This window comes from Podarcis filfolensis (assembly GCF_964270895.1).
Source record: "Podarcis filfolensis genome assembly, chromosome: 5".
NCBI classification, from domain to species: Eukaryota; Metazoa; Chordata; class Lepidosauria; order Squamata; family Lacertidae; genus Podarcis; species Podarcis filfolensis.
This window is the reverse complement of record NC_139608.1, coordinates 50,459,730-50,474,125: the sequence shown is the minus strand read 5'-3', so window position 1 is coordinate 50,474,125 and position 14,396 is coordinate 50,459,730. Positions and strand designations below refer to the sequence as shown.

The 14,396-nt window shown below is 40.6% G+C and overlaps 1 protein-coding gene across 14 annotated transcripts in view; it reads left to right on the top strand.

Annotated features, from left to right (window-relative positions):
* The window catches only part of LOC310763898 (uncharacterized protein), a 110,235-nt gene that overhangs the window by 4,720 nt on the left and 91,119 nt on the right, over nt 1–14,396 (top strand). For 2 of the 14 annotated variants that reach the window (XR_014548885.1, XR_014548894.1), the window contains exon 2: nt 4,100–4,258. The exons of 9 other annotated variants lie outside the window; for them this stretch is intronic. The gene's annotated coding sequence lies outside the window, so the exon portion shown is untranslated. Of the gene's footprint in view, nt 1–4,099; nt 4,259–5,939; nt 6,152–6,888; nt 6,970–9,391; nt 9,509–14,396 lie in introns of those variants that run through there. 3 more of the 14 variants (XR_014548897.1, XR_014548898.1, XR_014548899.1) reach the window with 3 other exon arrangements.

The window sequence follows — 14,396 nt, the reverse complement described above, 5'->3', positions numbered from 1 at the left end:
ATACATAAAAAATTGATGTTGTTGCCACATTGCAGTTCACATGGCTTCAGCATGTAAATTTACACTAAGACTGCTTTCTTAGGCAGAGAAATAGTAGGTAGCATAGCATCAATAAAAGTTGTATATACTGCTACTACTACTTATTATTATTATTATACAGCTGGCCATAAATATTACCTGAACAGTTTACAACAAAAAAATGTTAAAAATACAATCTATAATTTTAATGAACAAATAAACAAAAGAAGTAAAGGCAGTCAAACCTCCCCCCCCCCCCAAATCTCTAAACCTTCTTTACATAAAACAATTTACCGCCAAGATTTAGACAACAATTAATAACAGGTCCATTAATAAGGTGAATCATCAAAGGATGTTTCAAGCACTACACTAAGCATGGAACTATGCCTGAAAAGCATAGTTCCCTAACCCTAGATCTGCAACTGATCAAAAGATAGGCGATAGGAAGCAGTCATAATGGTCAATTTTTAAATGAAGAGAAATGAGAAGTGGGATGGGGTGGTAATGGCACTTTTCAGTATCCCTTAATGGCCTTTTATGTGGTGGAAATAATGGAAGGACAGCAACCTGATGCATAATATCCCAGTCATCAGTTAGTTCCTGCTGCTGGAGGTCATGTGGTTAATGATAAGTGTTCCCATGCTAGGACACTGCAGTACCAGGGCTTGTGCTGCTGGTGTGACATGAAAACTCCAATGCTGGTGTTGCTGAAATAGCAACTTCCCTTCTGTTGAACCAATATAATGAGGGCCCATTCTCACTATTCCCTCAATGTGTGTTGGCTGTGGAAATAAGTAAGCCTATGTTATGTGTCAAGCAAGTAAACCCAGGGAGAGTGAGCAGTGCCAGTGTCGTACACTGAATGCAGGCTTGATCAACTTTAGACATTTCACCTCAAAATGTAGACACTAGGTAGGCACTTGCTGCAACTTAGGCTGAATGTAGCATGTAAATTTTGCAGGTCAACCACCTTGCCACAGGCTGATGCAATTAGAACTCCACACTGCTTGTTCCTGAGGTGGAAATGATACCTCAGAATATCTGCAAATATATTAACGGGCATCAAGTGTTACAAACATTTTGTCTTATCCTTTTCACTGGTACCCAGTCCTTCTCCAGACCTAATTCGAAGTGCTAGTTTTGACCTTTAAAGCCCTTTGCAGTTTGTGACTTCAGCAGTATTATGGTGGGAGGGTTGCAGAGAAATATAGCTCCAAGACCTTTTTTCAGAGCAGTAGCAATGACAAGTGATTTGCCTGAGAACCATGGTAACTGACAGACCCTCTTTGCTCCAGCAAGTGAATGAGTGAATTCAAATTTGGATGTGACCAATTAACATAGAAGAAGTCAGAGGCTGGATGCTTCTTTCCTTTTCTTTTATTGGGCTCCTACTTCAGGCCTGCATTTTAACTGCAACACCTATTTGTGTGTTTTGCATTTCTGACTGAAAGCTTAAGGTTGCATTTCAGCTGGTTGAAGATCTTTTGTTGAAGCTCAGTGGGTTTCTCAAGCTGAACCTATGCAGTCAGTAGAAAGGATATTGATTTCAATGATGTTTACTTCAAGCTGGGAAACAATTTTTAGGACTGCAGTCATGCAGATTCTAATAAATTGGATCTTGTCTTATGTAATGCTACTCTTTGATGTGTATGTGTTTGAGTATAATAATGGATCAACATATTTGCCTTTAGTTTTGGACTCTTGTTAGGGTATAGCTATGGAGGCTGTCATGATGAGTTCCTATACTTCAAAGTTTACCACGACACCATTGTACTTCACTATCAGAAGAATTCCCTGTTCTCACATTGCCTACTGTTCCTTGATATCCTTGTCTGACACTTCCTTCCAAGTACCCAAATGAAATATGGTGAATGATAGAGAAAGGTCCTTTTCAATAATGGTCCCTGAGTTGTGGAATGCTGCCCCCAGAAGGGCCCACTTGTTGCTTACTTTAAAACTTATATATCAGGCCAATATATGGTCTCAGGCCTTTTTAATCTTTATTATGCTGCGCCTCGCATTGTTTTAGCTTTGTGAAAATTTTCAGCTTTGCACCAGTTTTAAATATTTAGCGCTGGCATGTTTTATTCTCCTGTTCTCTGCTAAGTGGGTTGTCCTGATTTTAAACATGTAGTTCTGCTGTTTAAATTAATTATAATTAATTATAAGGTGAATGTAGTGCAACAGAATATTCTATCCCCTCCTCTCTCTGCGCACCCGCTAAATCTGATTCTTCATAGGAACATTTTTACTGCACTGCTGATGTTGATGGGAGGGCCCAGGGTCAGGGCTATGAACAGTCCTCCTCACATGGCTTACTTTTAACTCCTCAGTGTTGCAGCTGTCCATGCAACTCTGCATGCAGTAGTCCAAGTCCTCTGGTGGCTTTAAGGTTATGAAAAGGAGTGGGTTTTTTGTTTCTTTCTTTCTCCAAGGAATTGATGCAAAGCTAATATTAGAGTGATCAGAAAAGATTGCAGCCAGATGAACTAAAACCATATGCTAAATGAACTGAATCAGATGAGCAGGGTGACTTTAACTGATCAGTAGATCAGGGTCATTCAAAGCTTGTAAGTCGAAAGCAGGCTGCAAAGTGCTATATAAAGATAATTGAAATGAAGGGAGCAACTTAACAAAACCGCGAATGAAATTCAATGTGGATAAGTGCAAAGTGAGACACATTGGAGAACTAATCCCATGTAACGATAATGTTGGCTCCAAAAAGACAGTTGCCAAAGCCAACCTGGTGCCGTTGTTGTCTTTTCTATATTTAACAGCCCTGGAATGGCAACTTTTGAGGCTGTGCTTTTTCAGACACAGCAAATTAGGCCTTAATTCCAATAGAGAAATGCATGCCATTATCTGAACATTAGAGATCATTGTCAATGTGTGCTAAGCACCAAAAATTAAGAGATAGGGAGCCATCCATTATCCCCATGTTGTGTCTCCCTTATCTGTTCCAAATGCCCCCTTTCCTTTGTCACTCTAAAGTGACATATGTCATCAAGGAAAATATGATTTATTGGAGGATGCACATCATTTTTCAGAATGTATGATGACTGCTCCCATAAAAAATAGTGAGCAAGATGATAGTTCCTTCCATGAGTTGTATAGAACACTATCTGTGAAGGTTAGGTCAGGTTTTATGTCAGCAAAGTACATTGCCAGCCCATGATAATAAACAGTTTTTAAACACCAAGACAATCTAATACCCTAATTATAGGTCTTGTCCAGTAAAACAGTTCCTGTCAATTCCGTTATCAGTTTCACACCACAAATGGTCCTTGCTAATGAAGTTCCCTGCTCGTGAATATGAACGGTTAGTGTTTTTCCTCAATATGCTATCTCATAGCTGCCATCTGGAGACACATTTTTCTTGTGGTGGTTTGATACAGAATGTCTAATATTTGAGAGCAGTTTGCCGCAGAGATCATACCCGCTCTGAGGAGAGTCTCCACACTAGCACTAGCACTAGCACTGAAGTACTAGGAATCTGTGGCAATATTTCCATAAAGCAGATGTGAGGAACTTTTGCCCTCGCCCCCGATATTGTTGGACTACGTCTCCCATCAATACTGACCCATTGGCAATTGGCAATTCTGGCTGGTCCTGCTGGGATCTGGAGTCAAACAACATTTGGAGGGCAACATCCCTGCCTAGAGCTTTCAGTTATTATGCCTCCTCTATGGAGCCACTGCCATTCAGGAATACTTCCAGAGACTTTCACATGGTGGATATTACATAGGATCTAAATTTGAGGGTTCCTGTTTCTTAGATGAAACAACTGAAACTTTTTTGGGAGGTGGCTAAAAGGAGTTCTCTATGATTAGCAAAACATTCTCATATTTATTTATTTAACATTTTTAATTACACCTTTCAGAAAACATTTCTCATCATATGGCAAATATATGAGTTAAGCCTGCAACAGTGTTTAAACACCACATAATTTAAAACTTGGAAAAACTGCCAAAGACATTATAAAATAGTCCTCACCCTTAAAACAATACAGCCCTGAACACAGTGTAATAAAAATAAAATAACTTTACAGGAGTAGCCCTTTTAAAACCTTTTTTTTTTTAAGCTGCAGAGAATATATATTGCAGGGATGGAACGTTCCTAATCTCCCTTGGAATATCAAAATCTGGAGAGAGGATGCTGCAATAAGAGGGGAAGAGTTCCTCCTCCTGCCCATTTGTATGAGTTCTGCACTATGCCAAGCTGTAACAAGAGGGTGCTGAAGGTAAAGGAAATACATTCTTTATGGAAGTAACTATGGCAGGTGGCAGGGGTTGACTGAATATCCTACAGCTGTAAAGACTGACTGATAAAGAACGAGCTCTGTTAAAAAGGAAATGAGGGGAAAGACATGACACTATACAGTTCCTGCCACCCAGGGACTCATTCATGTATGCTTCCTGAAAGGGAACATGATAGCTTGAGTGGAAAGGTTCCATTTATTCAAAGGCCAAAGGGGAAAGATTGTTTAAAAAAATCAAAAAACTTTTAATGGATTTGTGACAAAGGACACCAATGAAACAAAGTGACACCTGCTCTCTTGACCCAATCATTGGGGGAAATGCTCCTCTAATCAGGAATGTTTTCCAGACAGAAATCATAATGCCAATTGAAAAAAATGGAAGCATCCAAACAGTGTTGATGCTACCAATGGGGGGTAAGTTGGGCTGGTAGGGATGTGGGGGGAAATTTGATTAAGTTCAAATTTAAATGCAAACCTACCTAAGGCTTCCCACAGGCATCTGGTTGACCACTGTGAGAACAGGATGATGGAAAAGATGAGCCTCATCCAACAGGCTCTTCTTATGTCCCTGTGTTCACATCTTATGTTCTAATTCACACTTTCTGAAACAATGTGTTAATGGAAACCCAGCTATAGTTCGTACTCTTCTGAAGTGTGCAATGCAGTCCTCCAGCCAAGTAATATGTATAACAATGCCTATACTGGGCCAAATTGTGCATAAAAATGCATATACTCATGAAAATAACATAAAAATGCATTATATTATAGGAAATCGCTTTGCAAACATTTGTATATTAAGAGAAATTCACATTAAGATGCTGATGAATTTTCATTAGGACCTTTTTTTTAAAGTGGAAACTGATGTGAAAATGTTATAAATTGGCTGGAGAAATGAGAAATAGAAAGGAGCCAAAATGGACAGATTTAACCATCCATGGGGACTGGTAAAAGGGAGTAAATAGTAGGAGCTGGTGATCAGGGATGGAAGAGAGGAAAGATAGTAATGCCAAATAATGAGGAGTTTGGAATTGCAATGGTGCTGTCATCTACATAAGAACTTTTTCTGGTAGAAGATTGGATATGCATAACACAGGAGTATTCACGCTGAGAGACTCTACAAACACAAGGCATTTAGGAAACATGACCACACAGGATAGCTACTCCATGGAAGCCATGACAAGGAGGTATTCAGGTGATCATTACATTCCCCTGTGAAGATCTTTCCAGCTGAAAGTGGCCATCTGTGACCACCAGCAGTGTCTATTCAAATGCTGAATCCCACAAGGATATAATGCGCAAATCACAGAAGCCCTGTGTCCCTTGCCATAGACAGAGGGAAACAGTAGGGTGACAGGCCCAAGTGGAAACACAAGCACTCTGCTTTATCCAGACATTCTCTGTCCCACTCCTGCCTTTTTTCCACCTCCCCTTGTGCCCTCTCAAACCCAGGATAGAAAAATCATCCCACTTTTTGGGAAGGAAAGTGCCAACCTGTCACTGAAAAAGATGTAAGCGGAAGAAACATTTAATACCAAGAAAATATCTCTGGGTGCTCTCACAAAAAGAAAAAGCAATGGGAAGGTGAGGCTGTATATGTGTATGCGAGAGAGAAGACAGTACTCACTGTACTGATAAACTTTAAAATGTGATTTACTCTGTGAAGGCAGCAGCCTCAGACATCAAAGCTTCAGATTCAATGCAGTGTCAAAAAACCATGAAGCTTTAAGACTCAACCAAGCATCGACACCAAGCTGAAGAAGAAGCTTTTACTCTCGACACTGCTGACTGAACGGATTAGGCTTTAAAACACACACATACACACACACACACAGAGAGAGAAAACCCTTCATAACCTTCTCTCTCTAAAAGCTGCTAGTGGGGAAAATAGATGACTGAATTTTGAGTGTTTGCCCAAGTGCCTCCTTATTTATCCACTGACTTCCTCCTAGTTCTCTGCAGATTTGTTAGGAGGCCAGTGTGAATGCACTAATGAATTAATTATAACCAAGATATCCAGTGCCCCTTGCAAGGAGCAAAGCAAATGGTTTGGAAAGGATGCCCTTCGTTCTGTCCTGAACTTTTAAATGGAGCAGTTATGCTGGAAGGGTGAGGCTTCAGGTTGCAGCCCCATTTATTTATGAGCTGAGTTCCTTTGCAAACAATAGCAGGCAATATTTAGCTTGGGGTTTGAAAGTGTATCTAATATTCAAAACCCACCTTGGAATTCCCTACCCTCTCTCCCCAGCAAGATTTCCCAGTGACTTCGTACAGCATATGACCTTCACATTTCAGCACTAAAGCCATTAGTCAAATGGCAGGTGCTTTCTGAGCGGTCAACCAAAAAGACTGGCATTGACTTTAATGAGCACTTTTTTAAAAACCACCTATTACTTTCAACCAAGATTGTGGTTCTACACAGGGAGTAAAAATGCTAATGCACAAATTAGTAAAATAAGATTAAAACTACCAATTTCTGACCACCTTTACTTTAGAAATCTACAATTTCTTCCGTGGGCAATTTCTGCTGCAATATACAGCAGCGTAAATCAGAAATAATAACATTGATTCGTCTTTTTCTTCTTCATCATCATGCATTGATCTCTCTTCTCAAGCCTGATGCAGAAAGGACAATTTAGCAGAGAAGAAAAACAATGGCATGAAACATCCCTAGTAAAAAAAACCCTGGTTACCTCTAAAAGGCATCCCTCCTGGCTCTTATTAATGCTGAGATCATTTATGAAGCACTGCATTTTTATTTCTGGAGTCAGGGCAGCCAACCAAGTTTAGTGACATGGAACAAGTTGTCAATAGCTTTACAGACCTGCAGAGGATTTTAATTGGATAGGAGCATTTGGAACTCTGTGTGTGTGTGTGTGTGTGTGTGTGTGTGTGTACGCTTAGAGAGAGGGAGAGGGCATTAGCTCTTCTTAGGAGCAAAGGATGTGTCCATGCACTTCAATGCAAAAAGAAACTAATTCATTTTGTATCTTTCATGGCAAAAATTCACCAAATCACAAATACTTTGCCTCTAGCACAACAAAGGAAGAAGAGATCTAAAAGTATTCTCTGGCAGGCAGTTTCATACTCTGGTATTGCCTTTTTGAAAGATAGATCATTTCAGACATTATCATTAGCTTGGAAACATTTTTTGAAATAAATTTGTCTTTGTTGCTATCCTTTCTTCCTTTATCCCCCTAACGTGCCAAACCTATTTTAACCATCCTAGCTGTTCAAACACAGTCCAGATTGGAATGTTAATTCCATAGTAGATCCAAGCCACAGTGATATGAACTTCACATATCCAGACGCCTCTGTTCCAGTGGTTTTCAATCATTGGCCTGTGTGGATAAGTGCCAAACCACAGACTTTCCCCTGCCAGTCCACAGCAAGGAAGTCTACTGCTATGGGTTGAGACCCCTTCATTTGCTTCTTTATTTGTCAGCAAACCACCATCTGTCCCCATTCGCAAATGCTTAGTTGCTTACTTGATATCCCGCAGGAAGCTGCCTTTGCACAATCAGGCCGTTTGTCTATCTAGCCCACTACTGTCCACACTGGCTAGCAGCAGCTCTCCAGGTGTAAGACAAGAGATACTCTCAGTCCTTTCTGGAGATGCTGGGAGTTGAACCTGGGACCTTCTACATGCAAGACAGATGCTCTTCCACTGTGTTTCTTGTATAAGGCAGAAAGTTGAGCTCAGCTTTTTACAGCTATGTGCATGAAATCATTCACCATAGACTCCTGCCGACGATTTGTTGGCAGGCTAAGAGCAGGATAAGCAAACTCTCCACAGAAGCCCTCTCAGCTCATTAGACTAGATTATACTACAGCACCACCCGCAGTGTGAATAAAACCTCAGTATACAGCATGCATAAGTATATAGTAGCAATATCCTTGGTCAATTTCATATGTGAAGAATAATGGGTAAGGGAAACAAACACTAATTTTTAACAAAACAAACAAGAAGATGCAAAATGGAAACATTAACCCCGTTAAAAGGTTTAACATGAATGCCCAGGGGGATCACTGACACTCACATCATTCACCATGTACTCAGAAAGGAGCCTTTTAAATTGTTCTGATACACGTGTTTTATGTGTTGCTCATTACCAATAATGTCACAGGAACAATCTACTAGGTGCCTGTGACATGTAATGGAGACACATATATTGCTTACAGCAGTGCTGGTGGTACTGCAAGGAGCTGCTTTTGGCTCTTTCCCTGGAGTGCATGAAGTACGATGAAAATATCCAAGCAGGTTACATCAGAGATTCCATGGTAGGTCAGAGGGGGAAAGTGTTTATGCTAGGAGTAGTTTTAAGTTGAGTGCATAACAAGCAGCCATTGTGCACATTCACCATGCCTCATGGAGTATGTACATAATGGCTGGTTGTTATGCACCCAGTTCAAACTACTCCTAGCATAAATGCAGGGAACAGTTGAGTAGTGAGCGGGAGGAGCCTGCGGCCACTAGAGTGAAAGGAGAATTTTAATCACTATTGCAGGGAGAGGGATGGGTTGCCCACCTCTGAACTAGTGATATTAACAAAGGAAATTAACTTGGAAAGTGGGCATATTGTCCAGAGAATGTGTAAAATTCAGCTGAGACAGGCTTATTCCCTCAAACTTGTTGGAAATTATGCATGATGTCTGGAGAGCGTACAAAATGTCAAGTTATGTGCATTCTTCATGGCCTGTGGGAGAGTCTGTTTACTGAGAGTCTGTTTATTGACTGGGAAATGTACACAATTTCCTCATGGACAATGCATGTGTATGTTCTTCATTAGGATGAACGTGCACAGGGTGCACTTGCTCTGCACATTAGTCCCTCAGTTCACATTATCCATATTTTATATCTATATGTATACCTATATGTGTATGCACATGCCATAGGAAATATCAGCTCTACAATACTGCCATCAATTATCCAGCTGTGTTTCCTTTGACTTCACAAAATGCCAAATCATCTCCTACATATTGGGTAATACGTTATCGTCTATGTTTTAAATAAAGTGTCCTGGACATGCAACAGCGGAGTTAAAATTGCATGCAACTGATCAGTGTTCATGGTTAAATGTAATCCAATGAGACATTTCTCCTCTGATTAATTTCAAGTGCATTGTCAAAGATGGTGCAGACAACATCAAATTTGCAGCATGAGGCGGCCCTGATGTCTCTCAACTTCCCTACGATCTGTTATGATTAGTGGGTAACAATCATCGCGCCGCCCCCCCTAGTTTTCAAGAGGGAGACGGATCAAATACCAAAATACAGAGGGATTCTTCATGCTTCGCCAACAGAGGACGGTCTTTTGTGTATTTGTCAGATTAACATATTCTCGGATGGCATTTCCCAGAGGGAAATATCTGTCTCAACCTGTTTCTTTCAGGCTCTTGCACACTGTCTGAATGGATCGTTAAGAAATTGCATCACTAATGCTTACAGCAGAGAAGCTGCTTGGTGCACAACCACAGCGAAATCATTCACATCCTAGCCACCGATGTGTACTTAACTAGTGTTCACACAGCCACACAACTTCCTCCTCAGTCACGAAGGGAGACCCACCACAGCCCACTAATAAAAGCAGCAGAGAGCTTTTAAATTTTTTGTAAGTCAAAGTCAATGAGAAAACACCAGAGGCATTAACGTTACCAGCCATATGTGACAGAAAGCTCCCTATCCACAGCAGCTATTTATCTTGTCCAAGCATTTTACAAACTCCTATACCTCAATATTTTTGTTCTCAGACAGGACCAGAACGTTGAACCAAATGGTGAGAAGAGTATAGCCCTGCTTGAGTATTCCTCCCCTGAACTGTATGAGCGGCAGGGCAGAGGTGTACCCAGTGACCCCAACCCAGCTCTTGCTGCCATGCTGCCCCAAGCCCTACCATCTATGCATAGGGCAGAGTACCTTTCCCAGCCACAGGGTTCATTCACTTATTGGTAATCTCCTGGGAACTGTGTGTCAGTGGTAGGCAGGATCAGAGGGGAAAGTGGGTAAGACCAGAGGCAAAAAGTAAGTGAAGCAATGGATTTGTCTCCTACCCTTGAACAATAGGCCACATTTCAGTCAGGCTTTGGCCGGGGAGGGCGGGATATAAATAACTTTATTTATTTATTTATTTATTTATTTATTTTTAAATGTCAAAGGCATCTACACTCCACCATCCACCATCTACGCAAGTAGGAAACATCACAGTTCAAGGACACATTCCAGACAGAAGCACTCAAGGAGTGCACAGAGAAAGTGCTATTTTTGTTCTACGGCAGTTTGGTTTCTGACAAATACTGCATTATTCCTCTTGCTGTCTGCTCTTTAACATAATTTACGTAATTTACACAAGTTATATAACTAGTTTATTAACCTGCGTACCTTACACACATTTCAATATAACGGAAATGTCAAAACAATGTTTAACATACAGGTCCTGCTTTCTGCCCGCTCATTAAATGAAAACTCGCTTATCGAAATGTAAAGAATTATGTCCAAACCTCACTATGCAGTCTGCAGATTCAGATATTCAAAGAGCTGGAATTTACCCACTTTCTTTTTTCCCTTGTCTCTCTTTTGCTGGTTGGCTACAGCCATTTCAGGAAGCAATAATAATAATAATAATATTTAAACCCCATCCATCTGACTGGGTTGCCCCAGTCATTGTAAAAGGGGGTGTGAAAAATCATAAAAATCCCAGATTAGAAATGTTCCCACAGGAATCAGTGGAACTTGTGGACTTGTTATGCAGTTGACATAATTAATAATGGAATTTCTGTTGCTCCTCACCTTTGCCTTAGATTTCTACACCATTCATCATCAACTTCATTCTTCCAAAACACTTGACCAAGACCACAATGTAGTAAGCTAAATTATGTAATCAGAGCAATATAACTACAGTGGTACCTCGGGTTAGGAACTTAATTTGTTCTGGAGGTCTGTTCTTAACCTGAAACTGTTCTTAACCTGAAGCACCACTTTAGCTAATGGGGCCGCCTCCTGCCGCTGCACCGCCACCACACAATTTCTGTTCTCATCCTGAAGCAAAGTTCTTAACCCGAGGTACTATTTCTGGGTTAGCGGAGTCTGTAACCTGAAGCGTATGTAACCTGAAGCGTATGTAACCCGAGGTTCCACTGTAATTGACATGATTTTCTTCATTTATGCACAGAGCTGTAGAGTTCACATGGCCCTACCAATGGCTTTGGAAAGCTGAGCAAAGTAAAAGGAATATATTTTTCTCACACTCCCCAAAAATGTGTTGGGAGATGAACATGTGACATCTCCTGAATGCATCTCTAAGCTGACATTATCATCTGTGCTGTTATTGGGCCAGACGGAAATAACTGAGCGCCATTTACAAACTCAAAAGCCAGAAAGGTCCTAATTTATATTGTTTACCAGGTCCAGCTGCTCAAAGCAAATGCTTCTCTTCTACTCCCACTCCCCCTTCTTTCTCCCCTAAGGTAAGTTTGGGCTTAACATCCCCATCAATCAGAGACAATTCTTTTGTGCCAAGATGTTGACGTACAAAGTTACACTTCCCTTTGGAAAGCAACATGGCTCTTTTATTAAACTCATCAGTTTCAGTTGCCAAGGCTGAGAGTTCCTAAGTTGTCAGAAGTTGCTTCAATGCCTGATGGGAATGTGAAGGGGGTGGTAGTTGTGCCTACGATTTCTGGGAAGACATGTGTCCAGGAAGAACACTTGTCATGACTGATGTGCCAGCCTTCTGAGAGCAGTGATTAAAAATGAATATTATGAGATCTTAGGTCAAACTAATTTGCACTTTCTCCATCCTGCAGACATCAGCCAGGGTGAGTTTATAATGCAGATACACTACCCAACAGCAGTACAGGCAAGGGCAAGATTCTGATGAGCACACCCATGTGTTGAAGTTGTCACTGGTACAGACAATTAGATTTACTAACCAGCTGTACGAGTGAAAGTACTCAAACACATAACTATCTGGCTTTTTCTGAGAGAAATGCTTAAAACATGTATATGGACAGGTTTATTTGATTGGTTGGATGAACTATAAGTTACTCTTAGGTTCTGTAGAGTAGAGCATTCAAAATAGTAGCATGCACTACTGTTCACTTTGTTTACAGTTTTAAGAAATGAAAAAGAACAGAACAAGAGTGACAGAGATGCACACAGAAGGCCCCATATTCAGTTCTGTGCACCTTTGTCTGAATGTGGAGCCCTCCAAACATTTTGGACTCCAACACCCATCATTCCTAGCCAGCATTGGTCAGGGATGATGGGAGCTGATGTCCACAACATCTGAGGGTGCCATGATGGCTATCCCTGGTTTAAGGCAGTACAGTGGTACCTCAGGTTAAGTACTTAATTCGTTCTGGAGGTCCGTTCTTAACCTGAAACTGTTCTTAACCTGAAGCACCACTTTAGCTAATGGGGCCTCCTGCTGCTGCTGTGCCGCCAGAGCACAATTTCTGTTCTCGTCTTGAAGCAAAGTTCTTAACCCGAGGTACTATTTCTGGGTTAGCGGAGTCTGTAACCTGAAGCGTATGTAACCCGAGGTACCACTGTATTGAGTCTGATGGACCAGTGGCCTGACCTTGGTATACTGCAGTTCTGACAATCATTGGAATAAATAAACATAAAAGTGAAAGTGGTGTATTTTAAATAGTATAAATGGACTGTATTTTGGGTAGGTCTCGAAGTCCACCTTTTACATCAGCTTCATTTGATAATAATAGTTCTGACACTGGTCATTCTTTTTCTCTTTTAGTACAACTTTTATAAGATGAGAGCCTTGCTCCAGACTAGAGGCTTATGACCATGACCCAGGAAAGACAAAACATTGGTTATATCCAACCAGAGCTGAAGCATGTAACACCAAAGCAGTTTTGTCAACGGGATGGGGTGGGGAGGGTGGGGGAAAGCCTTGGCTATAGCTACTGTTCATCTGATGGTGTTTTACTCTCTCTCTCTCTCTCTCTCTCTCTCTCTCTCTCTCACACACACACACACACACACACACACACACACCTTGCCTACATTTATTCATTATTGTGTACAGCTCCTTCACAATTTGCATTACATTTTGCCTAATTATGCTATGGTTGAAAACCTGCCACTGGTTTTAGTTAACTAATTAAGGATTTACAGTTATATGAACTCAGTATGCATGCTAGCCAAGCTGCTGCCTATTTATTGCAGCACATACAGAGATATGTTTTAGATGAATTCCTTTTCAAGTTCCTTTACACATCTGTGATAAAAGGCTTTGGATGTGAGCCTAATCCATTCAGTCACTGGAAGTTTTGCCTTTGATTTCAATGGGATATAGACTGAATATTCCATTGCACAGAACATCCCATCATGTTGTCCCAAGGGAATGTACAAGTCAAGCAAAAGTGCAGAGATGCCATATGTTAGATGTCTTTCTATTGCCATTTGCATTTCCTTTGGCACACTAGATTGAGAACTAGTTTTAGCACAGGTTAAATACAGAGACATACACATAACTAATTCTTTTTCTGGACCTCTCTGCTTTTGTAATGCAACCCTTTTCACACTTTCAGGTTGTTAGTAATGGAGTCTCATCCCTTCCATATGCTATATGGATTCTATCACTTTTCCCATTTCTGTAAAGGACAGGTGTCTACCCTGCCTGACAGGTCTGAAAAATGAATGATTTTCATTGCGCCATGATAGATACACTCCCTAGACAAATCTGATCATGATCTACAGACAACTTCTTTAGAAGATTGACTCAAAGCTTGAAAAATGGTGTGCATATCCCCTTGAGAAGTACAGCTTCTCTCTGAAATAGGAAATAAATTATCAGTGCTCCGTGGCTATTCCATCATTTTATCCTCTGATGGAAAAGAAAAGCTATTTGCCTGTTTATCACAATGATCATCGAAACGAGGAAACCTTCCTGAGTTAGAATTGGAAGCATGAAGATCATCAGTTTTTATTTTTTTAAAAAACCTCTTTCGGGGTATATCTCAAGTACCTTGTTATTAGGACATTTTTTGTAATGTTCCAGAAATCCTCTGATAACATCTTGGTAGGACTTTGATCTTGCCTCCCTAAAATGTATTTAGATCTGCTTGTAAAGTTCATTCTTTATTAAACGCTTGATGGCAGAATC